The sequence below is a fragment of the Aotus nancymaae genome, unplaced genomic scaffold, assembly GCF_030222135.1.
Source record: "Aotus nancymaae isolate 86718 unplaced genomic scaffold, 86718_ANA_hifiasm-v0.15.2.pri h1tg000004l, whole genome shotgun sequence".
NCBI classification, from domain to species: domain Eukaryota; kingdom Metazoa; phylum Chordata; class Mammalia; order Primates; family Aotidae; genus Aotus; species Aotus nancymaae.
The window spans coordinates 2,798,460-2,819,045 of NW_026988415.1; the positions used below are offsets into that span (position 1 = coordinate 2,798,460).

Here is a 20,586-nt window from a genome sequence, read left to right on the forward strand (position 1 = left end):
GGTTAGTATTGTTATGTGTGAATTTGATCCTATCATCATGATGGTACTGGTTATTTTGCAGGCTTGTTTATGTGGTTGCTTCATGGTGTCACTGATGTGTGTAATTCAGTGTGTTTTTATAGTGCTGGTAGTGGTTTTTCCTTTCCATATTCAGTGTTTCCTTCAGGAGCTCTTGCAAGGCAAGCCTGGTGTTGAAAAATTCACTAAGGATTGCTTGTCTGTAAATGACCTTACTTCCTTTTTTGCTCATGAGGAAAAATATGGAATGTTTCACAAGTTTTCATGTCATCTTTGTACAAGGGACATGCTAATCTTCTATCATTCCATTTTAGTATATATGCTGCTGAAGTGAGAATCAAAAGTTTTTCTTAATGGCTGCATAAGTCTTCAGTCATAATTCAAATGATAGTTGTCCATTTTTCTTTCATCTTTTTACATTGTCAAAAAATTCATAAGGAACACATATATATTCATAGATGTAGAGGTTTCTATTAAACATAAAAAAGGAATTGCTCAATGTGTGCTTCTTTTCAGTGCAAGTAGCAGAACTCTAACCAGCAATGGTTTAAACCAGCAATATATTAATTATTTAGTGAACAAAAAATTTGGTAGAAGATAGTCACAGTTTGAGTGTTCAAAGTCATAGTCCACAAGCCAAGCTCTTTTCATAATTCTGTTCTTCCATTCCTTGGCATATTGCCTATTGGTTACAAGATGTCTACTGAAGCTCCAGATATTCACACAACAAGATACATGGTATAATGGGAAGGAAGACAGCAAACAAACCCTGTTTTATATAATTATCTGTAAGGTAGAAATGTATGGCCCCAAATAAACTTTATCTTACATCTAGATAGCCAAAAACAGTTTCAAATACACCCATCTCTATACCAGTCAATGGTCAAGTGGAATGGCATGTTATGATTTGTTTGGACTGGTTGCATTGGTCCTTAGACAAGACCATGGTCCTATCAGTGAAGACAAAAGACATAGAGAAAATAACCCTTGGAAAGGCAACCAACAGTGTCTGCCATGATGTGATATGGAATTGATTAACATGCTACTTAGACATCCTCAGTAAAATATCTGTTAGGGAAACGGGAGCTTAGCAGAACCAGGGTGACACCATTTTAAGTTCAGCTCCATCTTGAGACTAAAAAGGCACTTTCTGTTCCAGCCATGACTCATGGTTATAAAGTGTTCATAGTTGAGAAAAACCTACAAGGACACACTACAATAGCAGAAAGTTTAGATGTCCTAACACTGATAACAATATGTGCTTTCAAAATAATTATATTTATGTTTTGATGTACTTGCCCACTAAAATGTCAAGGATAGTTCTCTTTAAATCAATAGAATAATACATTTTCTCATGCTGTCTGCTCTCCTGCACATAGTCACAGCTTACTTTAGTCTTCACATGGACAAGACACCTGTGTAAGAAAAGCTTTAAGATAGTGCATTCTTCTGCTTAATTTTTTTTCTTCTTTTTTAAAAAATGTGTTTATTATACTTTAAGTTCTGGGGTACATGTGCAGATAGTGCAGGTTTGTTACATAGGTATACACGTTTCATTGTTGTGGTTTGCTGCATCCATCGCCCTATCATCTACATTAGATATTTCTCCTAATGCTGTCCCTCCCCAATCCCCCCACCCCCTGCTATTCCTCCCCTAGCCCCCCAACCCCCAGGCCCCAGTATGTGATGTTCCCCACCCTGTGTCCGTGTGTTCTCATTGTTCAACATCCACTTACGAGTGAGAACATGCCTCTGCTTAATTTCTGAGGATGCCCTACTCTGTAACAGCATAGCTTTCAGTATCTTATCACTGCACTCTGAAACTTGCCTTGAATTCTTTCTTGTGTGAGATCTAAGAATCCTCTTTTTAGATCTGGATTAAGACCCCTTTTTCCATGTCCCTGCAAAGGACATGATCTCCTTCCTTTTTATGGCTGCATCAGGTTACTTGTGTTTGATAAGTCAGTTATCACCTGCCCTTTTGCTTTTCAACTTGTAAAATTTTGATTCTGCCATCTCCTCCTATCCTGACTTGCTCTCTCTCTCTCTCTGTGTGTGTGTGTGTGTGTGTGTGTGTATCCATCTATTACTTTATAATTTTCCTGGTGTTTCATGAAGTAGTGGAGGCATTGTCTTGAAAACCAAGCTGAAGAGTGAAGTGAATGAACTTGAAAGTGTGAATGAAATTGTTGTTTTGGGAAAATTATTACAGCAACAATGTACAGGATGGATGAGAAGGGGGAGAAAACAGAAGCAGCTTATTTGTCCCTTGCCTATGGTATCCTTCTTCTTCTCAGTTTTCTTTTCTTTTTTTTTTTTAGTTTCTTTTTATTTTTTAAATTATACTTTAAATTCTGGGGTACATGTGCAGAAGGTGCAGGTTTGTTACATAGGTATACACGTGCCATGGTGGTTTGCTGCACCCATCAACCTATCATCTACATTAGATATTTCTCCTAATGCTATCCCTCCCCTAGCCCCTCAGCTGCTGACAGGCCCTGGTGTGTGATATTCCCCTCCCTGTGTCTGTGTCCACGTGTTCACATCGTTCAACTCTCACTTATGAGTGAGAACATGTGGTGTTAGGTTTTCTGTTCCTGTGTTAGTTTGCTGAGAATGATGGTTTCCAGATTCATCCATGTCCCTGCAAAGGACATGAACTCATCCTTTTTATGGCTGTGTAGTATTCCATGTCATATATATGCCACATTTCTTTATCCAGTGTATCATTGATGGTCATTTTCTTTATCCAGTTTATCATTGATGGGTTCCAAGTCTTTGCTATTGTGAATAGTGCTGCAATAAACATATGCGTGCATGTATCTTTATAGTAGAATGATTTATAATCCTTTGAGTATATACCCAGTAATGGGATTGCTGGGTCAAATGTTATTTCTGGTTTTAGATCCTTGAGGAATCACCACACTGTCTTCTACAATGGTTGAACTCATTTACACTCCCACCAATACTGTAAAAGTGTTCATATTTCTCCAAATCCTCTCCAACATCTGTTGATTCATGACATTTCAATGATCGCCATTCTAACTGATGTGAGATGATATCTCATTTGGGTTTTGATTTGCATTTCTCTAATTACCAGCGATGAAGAGCATTTTAAAATAAGTTTGTTGACTGCATAAATGTCTTCTTTTGAGAAGTGTCTGCTCATATCCTTTGCCCACTTTCTGATGGGGTTGGTTTTTTTTTCTCGTAAATTCGTTTAAGTTCCTTATAGGCCCTGGATATTAGACCTTTGTCAGATGGATAGATTGCAAATATTTTCTCCCATTCTGTAGGTTGCCTGCTCACTCTGATGCTAGTTTCTTTTGCTGTGCAGAAGCTCTTTAGTTTAATCAGATCCCATTTGTCAATTTTGGCTTTTATTGCCATTGCTTTTTGTGTTTTAGTCATGAAATCTTTGCTCATGACTGTGTCCTGTATGGTATTGTGTAGGTTTTTGTCTTGGGTTTTTATGGCTCTAGGTCTTACATTTAAGTGTTTAATCCATCCTGAGTTAATTTTTGTATAAGGTATAAGGAAAGGGTCCAGTTTCAGTTTTCTACATATGGCTAGCCAGTTTTCCCAACACCATTTATTAAATAGGGTATCCTTTACCTGTTGCTTGTTTTTGTCAGGTTTGTCAAAGATCAGATGCTGTAGATGTGTGACACTATTTCTGAGGCCTCTGTTCTGTTCCATGGGTCTATGTATCTGTTTTGCTACCAGTACCATGCTCTTTTGGTTACTGTAGCCTTGTTGTATAGTTTGAAGTCATGTAGTGTGATGCTTCCAGCTTTGTTCTTTTTGCTTAAGATTGTCTTGGCTATACGGGCTCTATTTTGGTTCCATATTAAATTTAAAGTAGTTTTTTCTAATTCTGTGAAGAAAGTCAATGGTAGCTTGATGGGAATATCATTGAATCTCGAAATTACTTTGGGCAGTATTGCCATTTTCATGATATTGATTCTTCCTGTCCATGTGTATGGAATTTTTTAAAAAATTTGTTTGTGTCCTCTCTTATTTCCTTGAGAAGTGGTTTGCAGTTCTCCTTGAAGAGGTCCTTCATGTGCCTAGTAAGTTGTATTCCTAGGTATTTTATTCTCTTTGTAGCAATTGTAAATTGGAGTTCACTCCTGACTTGGCTTTCTGTTTGTGTATTATTGGCGTATAGAAATGCTTGTGATTTTGCACATTAATTTTGTATCCTGAGATTTTGCTGAAGTTGCTTTTCAACTTAAGGAGATTTTGGGCTGAGATAATGGGGTTCTCTAAATATACAATCATGACATCTGCAAACAGAAACAATTTGACTTCCTCTCTTCCTATTAGAATACCCTTTATTTCTTTCTCTTGCCTGATTACCGAGGGCAGAACTTCCAATACTATGTTTAATAGGAGTGGTGAGAGAGGGCATCCTTGTTTTGTTCCAGTTTTCAAAGAGAATGCTTCCAGCTTCTGCCCATTCAGCATGATATTGGCTGTGGTTTTGTCATGAATAGCTCTTATTATTTCAAGATACATTCCATCAATACCCAGTTTATTGAGAGTTTTTAGCTTGAAGGGCTGTTGAATTATATTGAAGACCTTTTTTGCATGTATTGAGATAATCATGTGGTTTTTGTCATTGGTTCTGTTTATATGATCAATTATGTTTATTGAATTGTGTATGTTGAACCAGCCTTGCATCCCAGGGATGAAGCCGATGCGATCATGGTGGGTAAACTTTTTGATGTGCTGCTGGAATCAGTTGCCAGTATTTTATTGAGGATTTTCACGTCAATGTTCATCAGGGATATTGGCCTGAAATTTTCTGTTGTTGTGGCTCTGCCAGGTTTCAGTATGAGGATGATGCTGGCCTCATAAAATGAGGGAGGAGTCCCTCTTATTCAATTATTTGGAATAGTTTCAGAAGGAATGGTACCAGCTCCTCTTTGTACCTCTGGTAGAATTTGGCTATGAATCTGTCTGGTCCTGGGCTTTCTTTTTTTTTTTGCTTGGTAGGCTATTAATTACTGGCTCAATTTCAGAACTTGTTATTGGTCTATTCAGGGATTGGACTTCTTCCTCGTTTAGTCATGGGAGGGTGTATGTGTCTAGGAATTTATCTACTCCTTCTAGATTTTCTAGTTTATTTGTGTAGAGGTGTTTATACTATTCTCATGGTAGTTTGTATTTCTGTGGGATCATTGGTGACCTCCCCTTTATCATTTTTTTTGGTGTCTATTTGATGCTTCTCTCTTTTCTTCTTTATTAGTCTGGCTACTGGTCTATCTATTTTGCTAATCTTTTCAGAAAACTGACTCCTAGTTTCATTGATTTTTTTAAGTGTTTTTCATGTCTCTATCTACTTTAGTTCTGCTCTGATCTTAGTTATTTCTTGTCTTCTGCTAGCTTTTGAATTTGTTTGCTCTTGCTTCTCTAGTTCTTTTAATTGTGATGTTAGAGTGTCAATTTTATATCTTTCCTGCCTTCTCCTGTGGGTATTTAGGGCTATAAAATTCCCCCTAAACACTGCTTTTGTTGTGTCCCAGAGATTCTGGTACGTGTGTCTTTGTTCTCATTGGTTTCAAATAACTTATTTATTTCTGCCTTAATTTTGTTATTTACGCAGTAGTAATTCAGGAGCAGGTTGCTCAGTTTTCATGTAGTTGTGCATTTTTGAGTGAGTTTCTTAATCCTGAGCTTTAATTTGATTGCACTGTGGTCTGAAAGACTGTTTGTTATGATTTCCATTCTTTTGCATTTGCTGAGGGGTGTTTTACTTCAATTATGTGGTCAATTTTAGAGTAAGTGTGAAGTGGTGCTGAGAAGAATGTATATTCTGTTGATTTGGGGTGGAGACTTGTGTAGATGTCTATTAAGGCTGCTTGGTCCAGAGCTGAGTTCAAGTCCTGAATATTCTTGTTAATTGTCTGTCTTATTGATCTGTCTAATATTGACAATGGGTTGTTAAATTCTCCCACTATTATTGTGTGGGAGTCTAAGTCTCTTTGCAGGTCTCTAAGTACTTGCTTTATGAACCTGGGTGCTTCTGTATTGGGTGCATATATATTTAGGATAGTTAGCACTTCTTGTTGCATTGATCCCTTTACCATTATGTAATGCCCTTTTTTTTGTCTTTTTTTGATCTTTGCTGGCTTAAAATCTGTTTTATCAAAGACTAGGATTGCAACCCCTTCTTTTTCTGCTTCCCATTTGCTTGGTAAATATTCCTGCGTCAATTTATTTTGAGCCTACGTGCGTCTTTGCACATGAGATGGGTCTCCTGAATACAGCACACCAATTGGTCTTGACTCTTAATCCAATTTGCCAGTCTGTGTCTTTTAATTGGGGCATTTAGTCCATTTACATTTAAGGTTAATATTGTTAAGTTTAAATTTGATCCTGTCATTATGATGCTATCTGGTTTGGCCATTAGTTGATGCAGTTTCTTCATAGGGTCTATGGTCTTTACAATCTGGTATGTTTTTGCAGTGGTTGATAGCAGTTTTTTTCCTTTCCACATTTAATCCTTCTTTCAGGAGCTCTTGTAAGGCAGGGCTGGTGGTGACAAAATCCCTCAGTATTTTCTTGTCTCTAAAAGATTTTATTTCTCCTTTGCTTATGAAGCTTAGTTTGGCTGGATATGAAATTCTGGGTTGAAAATTCTTTTCTTTGAGAATGTTGAATATTGCCCCTCACTATCTTCTTGCTTGTAAGGTTTCTGCCGAGAGATCTGCTGTTAGTCTGATGGGCTTCCCTTTATGGGTAACCTGACCTTTCTCTCTGGCTGCCCTTAACATTTTTTCCTCCATTTCAACCTTGGTGAATCTGATGATTATGTGTCTTGGAGTTGCTCTTCTCGAGGAGTGTTTTTGTGGTGTTCTCTGTATTTCCTGAATTTGAATGTTGGTCTGTCTTGCTAGGTTGGGAAAATTCTCCTGGATAATATCCTGATGTTTTCCAACTTGGGTCCATTCTCCCCGTCACTTTCAGGTACACCAATCAAACATAGGTTTGGTCTTTTCACATAGTCCCATATTTCTTGGAGGCTTTCTTCATTCCTTTTCATTCTTTTTTCTCTAATCTTGTCTTCATACTTTATTATATTAAGTTGATCTTCAATCTCTGATATTCTTTCTTCCTCTTGATCAATTTGGCTATTGATACTTGTGCATGCTTCACGAAGTTCTCGTGCTGTGTTTTCAGCTCCATCAGGTCATTTATGTTCTGCTCTAAACTAGTTTTTCTAGTTAGAATTCTGCTAACCTTTTTTCAAGGTTCTTAGCTTCCTTGCATTGAGTTAGAACATGCTCCTTTAGTTTGGAGGAGTTTGTTATTACCCACCTACTGAAGCCTGCTTCTGTCAATTCGTCAAACTCATTTTCCATCCAGTTTTATTCCCTTGCTGGCGAGGAGCTGTAATCCTTTGGAGGAGAAGAGGCATTCTGATTTTTGGAATTTTTAGCCTTTTTGTGCTTTTTTTTTTTTTCTCATCTTTGTGAATTTATCTACCTTTGGTATCAGATGTTGGTGACCCTTGAATGGGGTTTTGGTGTTTATATCCTTTTTGTTGATGTTAATGCTATTTCTTTCTGTTTGTTAGTTTTCCTTCTAACAGTCAGGCCCCTCTGGTGCAGGTCTGCTGGAGTTTGCTGGAGGTTCACTCCAGACCCTGTTTTCCTGGGTATCACCAGTGGAGGCTGCAGAACAACAAAGATTGTTGCCAGTTCCTTCCTCTGGAAGCTATGTCCCAGAGGGGCACCCACCAGATGCCAGCTGCAGCTCTCCTATATGAGGTGTCTGTTGATCCCTGCTGGGAGGTGTCTCCCAGTCAGGAGGCATAGGGGTCAGGGACTCATTTGAGGAGGCAGTCTATCCCTTAGCAGAGCTTGAGCACTGTGCTGGGAGATCTGCTGCTCTTTTCAGAACCAGCAGGTAGGAACGTTTAAGTCTGCTGAAGCTGCACCCACAGTCGCCCCTTCCCCCAGGTGCTCTGTCCCAGGGAGATGGGAGTTTTATCTATAAGCCCCTGATCTGGAGCTGTTGCCTTTCTTTCAGAGATGCCCTTCCCAAAAAGGAGGAATCTAGAGAGGAAGACAGGCTCCAGTGATTTTGTGGCACTGGGGTCTGCTCTGCCCAATCTGAATTTCATGGTGGCTTTGTTTACACTGTGAGGGAAAAATTGCCTACTCAAGCCTCAATAATGGTGGATGCCCTTCCCACCACCAAGCTCAAGAATCCCAGGGTGACTTCAGACTTTCAGACTGCTACGCTGGCAGTGAGAATTTCAAGGAGTTGATCTTAGCTTGCTGGGCTCCATGGGGGTGGGATCTGCTGAACTAGACCACTTGGCTCTCTGGCTTCAGCCCCCTTTCTAGAGGAGTGAACAGTTCTGTCTTGCTGGCATTCCCACTGGGGTAGGAAAAAAAAAACTGCAGCTAGCTCAGTGTCAAAATGAGGGTGTAATGCCAAAATGGCCACCCTGTTTTGTGCTTGAAACCTAGGGCCCTGGTAGTGTAGGCACCCAAGGGAATTTCCTGATCTGGGGGGTTGTGAAGACCACGAGAAAAGTGTAGTATCTGGGCTGGAATGCACCACTCCTCACGGCACAGTCCCTCAAGGTTTCCCTTGGCTAGGAGAGGGAGTTCCCCAACCCCTTGAGATTCCCAGGTGAAGTGATGACCCACCCTGCTTTGGCTTGCCTTTTCTGGACTACACCCACTGTCTAACCAGTCCCAATGAGATGAGCCGGGTACCTCAGTTGGAAATGCAGAAACCACCCAGCTTCTGCATTGATTTCGCTGGGAGCTGCAGACCAGAGCTGTTCGATTCGGCCATCTTGCCAGCCCAGAGCCACTTCTCAGTTTTCTAAACACAGAAGACCTTCAAGGTTTGTAACCTAGTTTGTAGTCTCAGCAACACCTCTGACTGCCTTAGCCTCTGGCAATTACTCCCTTCCTGGAATTCCTTTAGTCTTCAACTTAGGTTTTATTTGGGTTATTAGCATTTGATTGTTTCTTTGCACATTAGGTGTCTTTTAGTGTGCATGTCCTATCTTTTAGATGAAGTTATGATCTTATTTTATGCCTTTTTGGCATCATTCACTGAATACCTTTTAAATGAATGGTGGGGCAGTTGGGAGGATGTGCATTTCAAAAAGGTCATATAAATTTGGTGGGGTAGTATTTTTGAGATATCGAGCTGTGTTTTTATCTCCTCAATGTATTTACCTCTTTCTCATTTCCGTGTTCAAGCTCACAGCTGTGTCTCTGCTCGTTATATCAGGGGAGAGATATGACAGGGCAGAAGGCAGAAAACGTATGCAAGTCCTCTCTCTAGTGTGTGTTTCATAAGTCTAAGCCCTTAGAGTTACTTGGAAGATTTTTGGGGGATGAAAGGTAGGAGAAGGAAAGAAATGGTGGCTGTCCCCTACTGGACCAGAGAAAGGTTTCTCCAGGCTGGAGGGCAGAAGTAATAGAGATAATTTGATTAGAGCACAAATGTTAGTGGACCTTGGAAAGAGGGGTCCTGTAAACTGTTTTCTTTTCCTAGGCAGAGCGCCACAGAAGTGGCAAGACAATGAATGTGAGTGGTGTCTGCACAGATGGGTCCCTACTAAGCCTCAGGACTGCTTGTGCTTCCAGCACTGAAGCAGCAACAGACTCCTGTGTGATGCAGAGGCTGCACAAAGACTTAGGATCTTAAGGTAGCAAAAGACATCTCGAGGGATGTGTACTTAGCTCAAGAGCAAGGTTCCACACCCTCTTTTGTCTTGGTATTGTAGAAGGTTCCTGCAATGTACATATAACCCTGGGGAAATAGGAGGACCTTACACTGACTGAGATTATGTTTTTGCCATCTAGGTGAAATGAAGCTCAAAATAGAAATAGATTTGCATTATAGAAAAACAAAGAAAGTAATATTTCTTGTGCATTTGACATTCTGGACTGAAATTCATACCTGGTATATAATCACAAATGAGCTCAGTTATTAAGTAAAATTAACAGTGTACTTGTGCATGTGGGAGAGAATTAAGCACATTTTTCTTAGAAGAAAAAAACAAGAGACAAGTGTGTATAAATTGTATAAATCTTTTAGGAAAAGGTAGAACAATACTTTCTGTAGACACAGAAATGATGGTATGCAAATTCAATTGCTTTTGAACTGTAGTACAGCATCAGTCACTTGAATTAATTGGCAACAGAACTCTTTGAATTAATGAAGCATCAGAATTTTAGACAATTTTTCAATACCTGCTGTAACGTGGGCTTGGTTGTAAAGACTATCAATTACAAATGGTGTGACCATGAATAGATTACTTAAATTGTCTGAGCTTATTTTTCTCAGCACTGAAGTTGACATAATGATCTGTATATTACATGATTGTTGTGAGGATTAAGTAAGAGAATGCTTATGAAAGTACCCAGCATGAAGCAATCATTCAATACACTTTAGTTTCTTTTCCACCGTTTCCTGAATATGAAATGATGGAAATGCACTGGTTTCTCTGAAAGCCCAAACTAGACCTCAGAGCACAATAATAATATAAGTGCTAGCAACAAAGGATTTATATTACAATCAGGAAATTGGAAACCAAGGTCATGTCTTTTGAGCTCTGGACCCATCATTTAGCCTACTGTTATTTTTGTTTTATTTCTAATATTTTTCATTCTACATCTGACACTAATCAATTTGGAAAAAGTTGATTATATTTCACCTAAAAAATGCATCATTTGTTTTGAAACTAAAATAATGTGGAGAAAACCACCAACTAGCTTCAACTGTATTTGTAAAAGTTTCACCTACAAAATTAAATGTCGGGGTTCTGCTTGTTTTGCCATCACCTAATCACATCTGCTCTTAACGTAGCTGAGTGTGACATTTAACAACCCACTTAAAAAAAAACTTACTGTAGTTTTTTTTAAGAAACTAAGAACTTTGAAAAAAGGTTTGATGAAATGCTAACGAGAATAGACAATTTGGAGAGGAATATAGGTGAATTAATGGAGCTGAAAAACACAATACGAGAACTTCGCGAAGAATGCACAAGTTTTAACAGTCAAATTGATCAAGCAGAAGAAAGGATATCAGAGGTCGAAGACCAACTTAATGAAATAAAACGAGAAGTCAAGATTAGAGAAAAAAGGATAAAAAAGAATGAGCAAAGTCTCCAAGAAATATGGGACTATGTGAAAAGACCTAATCTACGTTTGATAGGTGTACCTGAATGTGATGAAGAGAATGAATCCAAGTTGAAATACTCTTCAGGAGATTATTCAGGAAAACTTTCCCAACCTAGTAAGACAGGACAATATTCAACTCCAGGTAATACAGAGAACACCACAAAGATATTCCTCAAGAAGACCAACCCCAAGGCACATAATCGTCAGATTCATTAGGGTTGAAATGAAGGAGAAAATACTAAGAGCAGCCAGAGAGAAAGGTCAGGTTACCCACAAAGGGAAGCCTATCAGACTTACAGCAGATCTCTTAGCAGAAACCCTACAAGCCAGAAAAGAGTGGGGGCCAATATTCAACATCCTTAAAGAAAAGAACTTTCAACCCAGAATTTCATATCCAGCCAAACTGAGCTTTACAAGTGAAGGAAAATAAAATCTTTTGCAAACAAGCAAGTACTTAGAGATTTTACCATCACCAGGCCTGCTTTGCAGGAGCTTCTGAAAGAAGCACTACACATATAAAGGAGCAACCAGTATCAGCCTTTCCAAAAATATATCCAGCTAGCATCAAATGGCAGTGTTAAACTCATATATATTATTAACTGGATAAAAAGCCAAAACCCATCGGTATGCTGTATCCAGACCCATCTCACGTGCAACGATACACAAAGACTCAAAACAAAGGGACAGAGGAAGATTTACCAACCAAATGGAGAGCAAACATAAATACATAAATAAAAAGCAGGAGTTGCAATTCTCACCTCTGATAGAATAGACTTTAACGCAACAAAGATCAAAAGAGGCAAAGAAGGACATTACATAATGGTAAAAGGATCAATGCAACAAGAAGAGCTAATGATCCTATATATACACGTACCCAATACAGGAGCACCCAGATACATAAGACAAGTTCTTAATGACTTATAAAGAGGCTTAGCCTCCCACACAATAATAGTGGGAGACTGTAACATCACATTGTCGATACTAGACTGATCAATGAGATAGAAAATTAACAAGGATATCCAGGACTTGAACTCAGACCCGGAACGAGTAAACTTAGTAAACATTTATAGAACTCTCCACTTCAAATACACAAAACATACATTCTTATCAGTACCACCTCACACCTATTCCAAAAGTGACTAAGTAATTGGAAGTAAATCACTCCTCAGTAATTGCATAGCATTTCATAGGTTTAAATGAAGTATTGGTTGGCTGCTTGTTTGTTATTTTCTTCCCTTATTCCTTCCTGTCTCCAGTGTTAAGCACAATTATTGGCATAAAAGAGGTTTTCAATTCCCATTTTTAGACTGCCTTCTAGCCTGGGCAATAAAGCAATATTCCCGTTCTCTCTCCCTCTTTCTCTTCCTTTTTCTTCCTCTTCCTCATTCTTTTTATTTCTTTCTCTCTTTATTTCTTCCTTTTGTTTTTTTTCTTCAAAAAAAAAAAACTTACTGTAAAGAAAACTGGCATAGAGGGGACTAGTTGACAGTCTGTGATGAGTGTAGCTTGTATTCACAAGCTCCAGAAACACTGAATAAAACAAGTTTTATAAAGGAAAAAAGTTATGGTGATGTTTATGAGGCTAATGTCTTTGTTAAGAGAATTAGGTTCAGGAAATGCAGGACTATTAGAAAGGTTTAATCTCATATTTCTGAATTAAGAGTGACACAATCAAGACGATGCAATAATAGCTACGATTTATTGCGTGTCTGCTGTGTGCCTGGTGCTAAAATATATATATATGTATAATTGGAGGAGTATATTTGGTCAGGAAGATAAATCTTTGTTTTATTCCTCTTCATTTTAGAGTAAATATCTTGATAACATCTACCAATGTACAGGAAAGTGGTAATTGCAAAGCTTATGCAGGATGTTTGTGGAACCCTTGCTAGGTGGATAATAAGTCTGTAATTGCTCCCCTTCCCCCTGTCTTGGGCCTCACACTGCCTTTTTCTGTTGTGGGCAGAGATCTATGCAGAACTGGTTTTATTTAGGAAAATTTGCTTCTTACTAAGATTGGATTCAGATTGTCTATGTATAGTATGTTCATATATATGTATATATATACACGCACATATATATGAATATGTATATATATGTATAGGCATACCTTGAAGATATTGTGGGCTCACTTCCAGGCCACCAAAATAAAGCAAATATTGCAATAAAGTGAGTCATACACATTTTTGGTTTTCTAGTGCATATAAATGTTGTGTTTACACTATACTATAGTCAATTAAGGATGCAATAAGATTATATCTAAAAAATGTAAACACCTTAGTTTAAAAATACTTTACTGCTAAAAAATGCTGACACAACGACATGAAGTGAGCACATACTGTTGAAAAAATGGTACTACAGACTTGCTCAAGAAAAGATTTCCACAAACTTTCAATTTGCAAAAAAAAAAATGCAGTATTTGCAAAGTGCAATAAAACAAGGCAAGCCTGTGTAAGATAAGTCTTGGGTATACAAGGTAAGTCTTGGGTACACACACACACAAGCGCACACACACACACACATAGGGTTATAGCTGATACAGTACTGAGTACACACATGCACATATATTTATGTATATATGTAGGGTTATAACTGATACAGTACTGAGTACTGAAATACTGAAATTTGGCAGAAATAGCCCTTTATAGAGGTTGTCCTATTATGCATCCCACCAGCAATATATAACAGTGTCAGTTTCCCTTTGACTTTTCCTTTTATTCTCCCTTGAACTCTTTCCAGTTAGGATTCTGTGTGAAAGAACCGCATTTTTAAAAACTCTTGGAGGCAATAGGAAACATAGTATATTGAAGTCCTTTAAATAATTCAATGTGGTTGAAGTATCATATGGAGAGGAGAAAGGCAGATGTAAACAGAGGTGTAAAGATGAGGTTAAAGGCAAGAAATTAGGCAGGATAGGCATGCATACATGTACATATAGAGCAACTTCAAACCGTTCAGTATCACCAGTGTAGTATGTGCGTTTTTGGAGATTGGGGAAGTGAGTAGTGTGTATTTGTTTTTCTTTTATCTTCTGGATGGCCAGAATGATTCCTTGTTCTAATTTTTTCATGGGCAGGAAGATCTTGGTGGGGGTTGGAGGAACCAAGTTTGGAGAACAAAAGGCCACCCAGACTGTTGTGCTGAAGGTACAGGAGGAGGGGCCCAGGGAGCAAGCAGGAAGGCTGGGAGCTGGAAATGTTTAAAATGGGAACTCTTTGAAGAAGCTAATTATTTGTAGTGCTTGTCTCTTGGGCTATGGAAACAGTCATAATAAGGGCATAGTTTTAGATCTTTACCCTTTCATGTTGCAATTCTCTTTAGTTACTCTCAACTCCTCAGTAAAGACTCACCTCCACTACCTTGGGCGGTGGAGATATGAGGAGTAAAAGAATAGAGTGGTAAAAAGAAGTCTGAATTACCGCACATTGACCCTACTGATGGTGCTCATCTGTAGGGAGCAGCATGCTATATAGTGGATGACTGTATCCAAGTATTTTCAGAGGTAATCTGCATCTAAAGAAGAAATGGTTCATGGTTTAGCAGAAAAGAGTTGCTGCAAGGTGGGCTATCCAGGAGCAGATGTGAGAGAATCCCTCTTTCAGTATATACTAGAAGAAGGTGATCCTTGCAAGGGAGAAGACTGACTTGAGTTTCACACAAATCATTATTTTTCCAGGAAACCTGTGTTATAGCTGTTATTCTCCCCATTTGATGTACTAGAAAATAATAATTAAAAAAATTTTAATCTTATGCTGCAAATAATGATAGTAATAATAGCTATCACTTACTGTATATGTACTATATGCCAGGCCCTCTGCAATTTCCTCTACATCATTATTATTATGGAAACATTGCTACAAGAAAAGAATTGTTTTTTCATTTGTTTTAGGTGTCAACTTGATTGGATTAAGGAATACCTAGGAACCTGGTAAAGCATTATTTTTGGGTGTGTCTATGAGCATGTTTTCAGAGGAGATTAGCCTGTGATTCTGAGTGAACTAGATAGGGAAGTTCTGCTCTCAATGTGCGTGGGCACTGTCCTCTCTGCTAGGGGGATGGAGACAACTAAAACAGAAAGGTGAATGTGTTGATCTTTCTGTGGGAACTGAGATACACTCTTCCTCTCCTGTCCTTGGACAACTCCAGTCTCCCTAGCCTTTGAACTCCAGGACTTACACCAGTGGTCCCCCAAGTTTGGCTTTGGACTGAGAGGTCTATCATTGGCTTCCCTGATTCTGAGGACTTCGGACTTGTACTGAGCCAGACTACCAGCACCCCAGGGTCTTCAGCTTGCAGATGGCCTGTTCCGAGACTTCTCAGCCTCAATAATCACATGAGCCAATTTCCTTGATAAATGTCCTCTTATCTCTCTCTCTCTTTCTCTCTCTAGAGATAGATATACCCCTTATTGATTTTGTCTCTTTGGAGAACTCTGACTAATACACTCAGAGACTAAATAATATACTCAAGGTCATAGAGGTAACGACTGGTTAAACTTGGACTAGAATCCAGGATTTATGGACCCTAGAGTTATGCTGATCCCTGATCCCTTTGTATCATAGAGATAAGAGAGGCTAGGGACGATTAGGGATGAGCTTCCCCGATTTCATTCTCTTGCCTTTTCTACACTTACTTATATCCGTACGTTCTTATAATGTCTGTTCTTCCTTCTAAGATTATCTTATCCAAGTATCATTTGAATTCCATCTCTTCCTGCCTCATTGGCATATTTCCCTGGCAATGATCTTTCTCTCCTAATCTTACAACTATGAGCATAAAAATGAACTCCTTTACTCAACCTTCTCTCTCTTTCAAGCTAGTCTTTCTTCGTCACAGAGAAATCTATTCACTGTATCCATGTTCTATTCACTTGTCAATTCACTTCAGTGAAGCTCTCACCAAGGTTATCATGGACCTCTTGATTACCGAATCTAATGGCCTCTTTTCAGTCTCAATTTCTCTAAACCTTCAAGTAGCTTTTGACATCATATTATTGACTGTCTCGTAGTTCTTAAAATTTTCTCCTTCTTTGGCACCCATGATGGCAGATCTCCTACTTTGCTTACCATTCCTCGTTAGTCTCATTCAATGGCTCTTTTATTTCCCCGCCCACCTCTTATATGTGGATGTTCCTCAGGGTTTAATTCTCTCTATTAATCTCTTTTCCCCTGAGATGAGTTTTTTTCCATCCTATGACTGTGACCAAAGCTGAATAAAACTTTCTTCCTGAGTTTCAGAACTGTACTGGTTACTGGAATTGTTCTAAAGCTTCATTTAAAAAGAATCATCTCCTAAACATCTTCCTTCTAACTTCCCCAACTAGATCTACTTCTCTTCCTTTTGAATTCCTACAAGATTTTGCCCTTACCTCCTAGCTGACATGCATCATATCAAACTTTGGCAGCTGTTGGTATACTTGTCAGATTCCTTTTAGTAGATTGTAACTCCTTGTGGACCAGAACTTTGCCTTTTTTATTGCATTTTCTTTAGAACATAATACAGTACCATGGACATGATGGAAATATATATTTATTGAATCTAATTGAATCTATTTTCTACTATTTGATCATTTCTTTTATTCTGAAATCTTCTAAAATTTCTCTGGTCCAGGGTCTTTTTGAGCCATGCACTCCAATTTGACAGTGACAAGGCCAACCTCCTCACCAAACTGCTGCAGTTTGAGGATCAACTGCAGAGGATGCCATCAAACAACCATTCTTCCTCAGTCTGGAAGGATTAGATCCATAAACTCGTGATACTTCTTCTATATTTGCATTATATGATACAAAAAAAAAAAAAGGCCACTCCGACTCAGGCAGGCCATCTTCCCACATTGTGGACATGGAGTTCTGAAGGGATTCTTCAACTCTCACAGGGAAGCCTCCAACTGCATCTCTCTTTCTGGCTGCCTACCTGCCGGACCAATGCTCACCTGCCCACATTTCCCTTGTTGCCTGCCTGAAAACTGGACCATTGGCCTGTTGGTCCCAACCACTGGCCTGTCTGCTGGATGTTAACAAAGTTCTCATCACTCCTTAAAAGACAAAAGATAGGTTGATGGCTACTTGTCCTCCAATACAAAAGGCTTGTATTTTTTATTTTCCCTGTCACTACTCTTTACTTATTATTTCTTCAGTGTGAACATAATATAAATGTATGTATAATTTTAACATTTTATTTGCTAAATTCCTACTCTTAATATGTGTGTCTTGGTCTAGATTGCTTTTCCTTGAATATGTTGTGAATTCCCAGAAGATAGAGATGAGTCTGCTGGCTCAATTTGATGAATTTTTATCTCAGCATCATGTGAAATTTGCACTTAATAAGGAAAAATGCCTTTGATGATGATTTAACACCATCTACTGGTCTTTAATCTGAATACATCAGTCTTTAAAATTTATGATGGTTTATAAGTGATAAAACTGTAGCCTGCATTCTCATGATCTCAACCAAATTGGAGTGACTTTCAGGCAGTAACTGACAGATGTCTTTCATCATGTTGAGAACTTAGAAGGTGGTAGGAGGAGTGCACTGAGTCAAACATAAATCACAATGTAATGAAGCAAAATATATGTGCCTTCAGGATGGCAGTGACAACATGCTCTCTCAAAGGAAGCAGAGGTTGCATCTGGAAGAGGGGTTAAGCAGAGACTTCATGAACAAATTTTGACATGATAAAATTATTTGCGATTTAGCTGGGGTTCTCTTGGCTGAAGTGTGGAAGGTAAATCAGGAGAGGACAAGAATTAAAACAGAGATACCAATGACAAAGAAAAAAATTAAAGAGCAACCCCTGATATCTAGAAACTGGCTTAGCACTCACAGCTACGCCATGTTATTCTCCTGTTGGACATTTAAAACCCCACAGAACCCCAACACCCCATACAGTTACTCTGAGGCCATGACACAGTGAAACAAAACAAGACCACTTCATATTTTGTCTCAGCACAGACAAAACCAAGGTTACTCTGCCCCCCACAATATATCAGATTTCTTCCTCTCTCTGCTGAAATGAGTGACTGTTACTTCTTTTTTTGTTATACTTTAAGTTCTTACCAGTTACAGATTTATCACTGCACCAGTATGTCCTCCATAAAGACAAGATTTATTGAGATACTCAATCATAAAATTGCTCCCATTTCTTGATAGCACCCAATCCAGGGTGAAGTCTTGATCCTTAGACCAAATAAAACCCAAACCTTATAACTGGTTCTTTTAACTTCTTACTGAGATAACCTATGCTTCCCCATGATGTGTGGTCTCCCTGCAATGAGTCATAAACCCAACTTGTTTAACTATAGATGTGTTTCTGGCATCCTTGGCTAGGGGTATTAACACTAACAAGGGGACAGTGGCAGTACATGTTAGCAATGGTAAGGGCATGAAATAAACAATGGTACCAGGGATTGAGAAGAGTGTGCAGATTCTGAAATTTAAAAGGCAAAATCACCAGTACTGGACTAGTTAGGTTTGGAAGTTGAAAGAATGGGAAGGTCCTAGACAAAGACTTAGTCTGTACTGTGATTATGTAGGTGAACAGTGATGCTATTGATGAAAATTGGGAAAACAAAGAGGGGACCTTTTAGGAGGAATATTTTGAATATTTGTAATTGGAGTGCCTGTGAGACATCCAGGTAGAGAGGTCCAGCAGGGAGTTGGGCATATCGGTTTGAATATAGGAAAGCTCTGACCTAGTAGTTAAATACAAAAGAGGGGGTGAGATCACCCTGGAAATATGTGGAAAGTGAGAAGAGCATTTGGCTAAGAGTTAAACCTTGAGATTTATCAACTTGTAAGGAGTAGGCAGAAGAAAAGGACATTTTAAAAAAGAGAACCAGCGGAGATGTGTGTCATGGAAGCGAGGGAGTTAAGAGTTTTAAAAAGTGGGAAGCCATGAACAGCATCAAATGAAGTTGAGAGATCAAGTCTGTTAGGTTTGGAAATTATGAAATCATTGGTGACCAGAGGGAGGAAGAGCAGTTTAAGAGGAAGAGTGAGTATATACGCATACAGGAGTGGGTTGGGGAGTAAATGAAAAGTTAAGAAGTGGAGGCAGTGAGTGGGAACAACTCTTGAGATTTCAAAGAAAAGCAGGTCAGATAAGCTAGATACAGATGTGGAGTCAACAGGTGAAGAAGATTGACATTAAAATACCACTAGAAAGTCTGTTTTGTTCACTGATACATCATTGGTGACTACAAGCACGCCTGGCACATATTTAGGTATTTAACACACATGGATTGAATAAATGAGTGATGGGATAATTGGTTGAGAACTTTCTAGAAGATGTAGAAGGGGTTAAAGTCAAAGGACCAAATAGTAAGGTTTTTGTTAACCAGAAGAGTTTTGTGTCTTCTTCTGTAGTGAATTCAGAGACACCATCCCATTTGTATTAGTCCATTCTCACATTGCTATAAAGAACTGCCAGAGACTGGGTAATTTATAAAGGAAAGAGGCTTAATTGACTCACAGTTCTGCCTGGCTGTGGAGGCATCAGGAAACTTACAATCATGGTGGAAGGGAAAGCAAACATGGTTCCCTTCACAAGGCAGCAGGAGAGAGAAGTGCAGAGCAAAGGGGGAAGAGCCCCTTATAAAACCATCAGATCTCATGAGAATTCACACACTATCATGAGAACAGCACAGGGGAACCTCCCCCATGGTCCAGTCACCTCCCACCAGGTCACTCCCCCAACATGTGTGGATTACAGTTAGGATTACAATTCAAGATGAGATTTCTGTGAGGCTGCAGAGCCAGACTATATCACCATTTAATCTTAGTGTATTTAGCTAGAACCACTTGACATTTTCTGTTCTCATGTTCACTTTCACATAGCTCAAAACTTTGAATAATATTATCACCACAGATTTGTGTTGGTAATAGTAAGCAACATTATCATTTAGAGAAAGTTTGGGAATTTATGTATTTCAAATTGGAATAACGTCTTTATTGTTTCCCTTGTGCAACATTTTCTATTTATAATACTGTCCTGATTTTGTAATTTAGTTTAATGAAGAACTTAATGACAATCTGAATTGGCCACTAATAGAGTGGGTTGTCCCAGAGTGTATTGTTTTCCCCATTACAGGAGTGTTGCTCATGAGGAGGCAAGCTGATCCGAAGTTTGGGATAAAGTAGTTGGAATCCAGTTACCATATGAATTGAATCAGATAACTTTTAAAGGTCCATTGTAAAGGTCTTTAGCGCTTTTAAGATTCTGCTTCTTTGTTGCCAAATTTTAAAATCAATTACTCAGTTGTGCTCCCAATGTTGTCATCTCATATTTTAGGCTGTTTGAATCAAAACTTTTTTATTTATTTATTTATTTTTTATTTTTATTTTTTGTTTTTTTTTTGTTTTTTTTTGTTTTTTTCTTTATTTCTTTTTTTTTCTTTTTTCTTTT

At 38.6% G+C, this 20,586-nt stretch overlaps 1 non-coding gene across 1 annotated transcript; it reads right to left on the reverse strand.

Moving 5' to 3' along the window:
• Nucleotides 1-254: 254 nt before the first annotated feature.
• On the reverse strand, nucleotides 255-356 carry LOC135269267 (U6 spliceosomal RNA). Its single transcript, XR_010337598.1, has one exon. It is a non-coding gene; the product is annotated as a U6 spliceosomal RNA (small nuclear RNA).
• Between the last annotated feature and the right edge of the window lie 20,230 nt (nucleotides 357-20,586).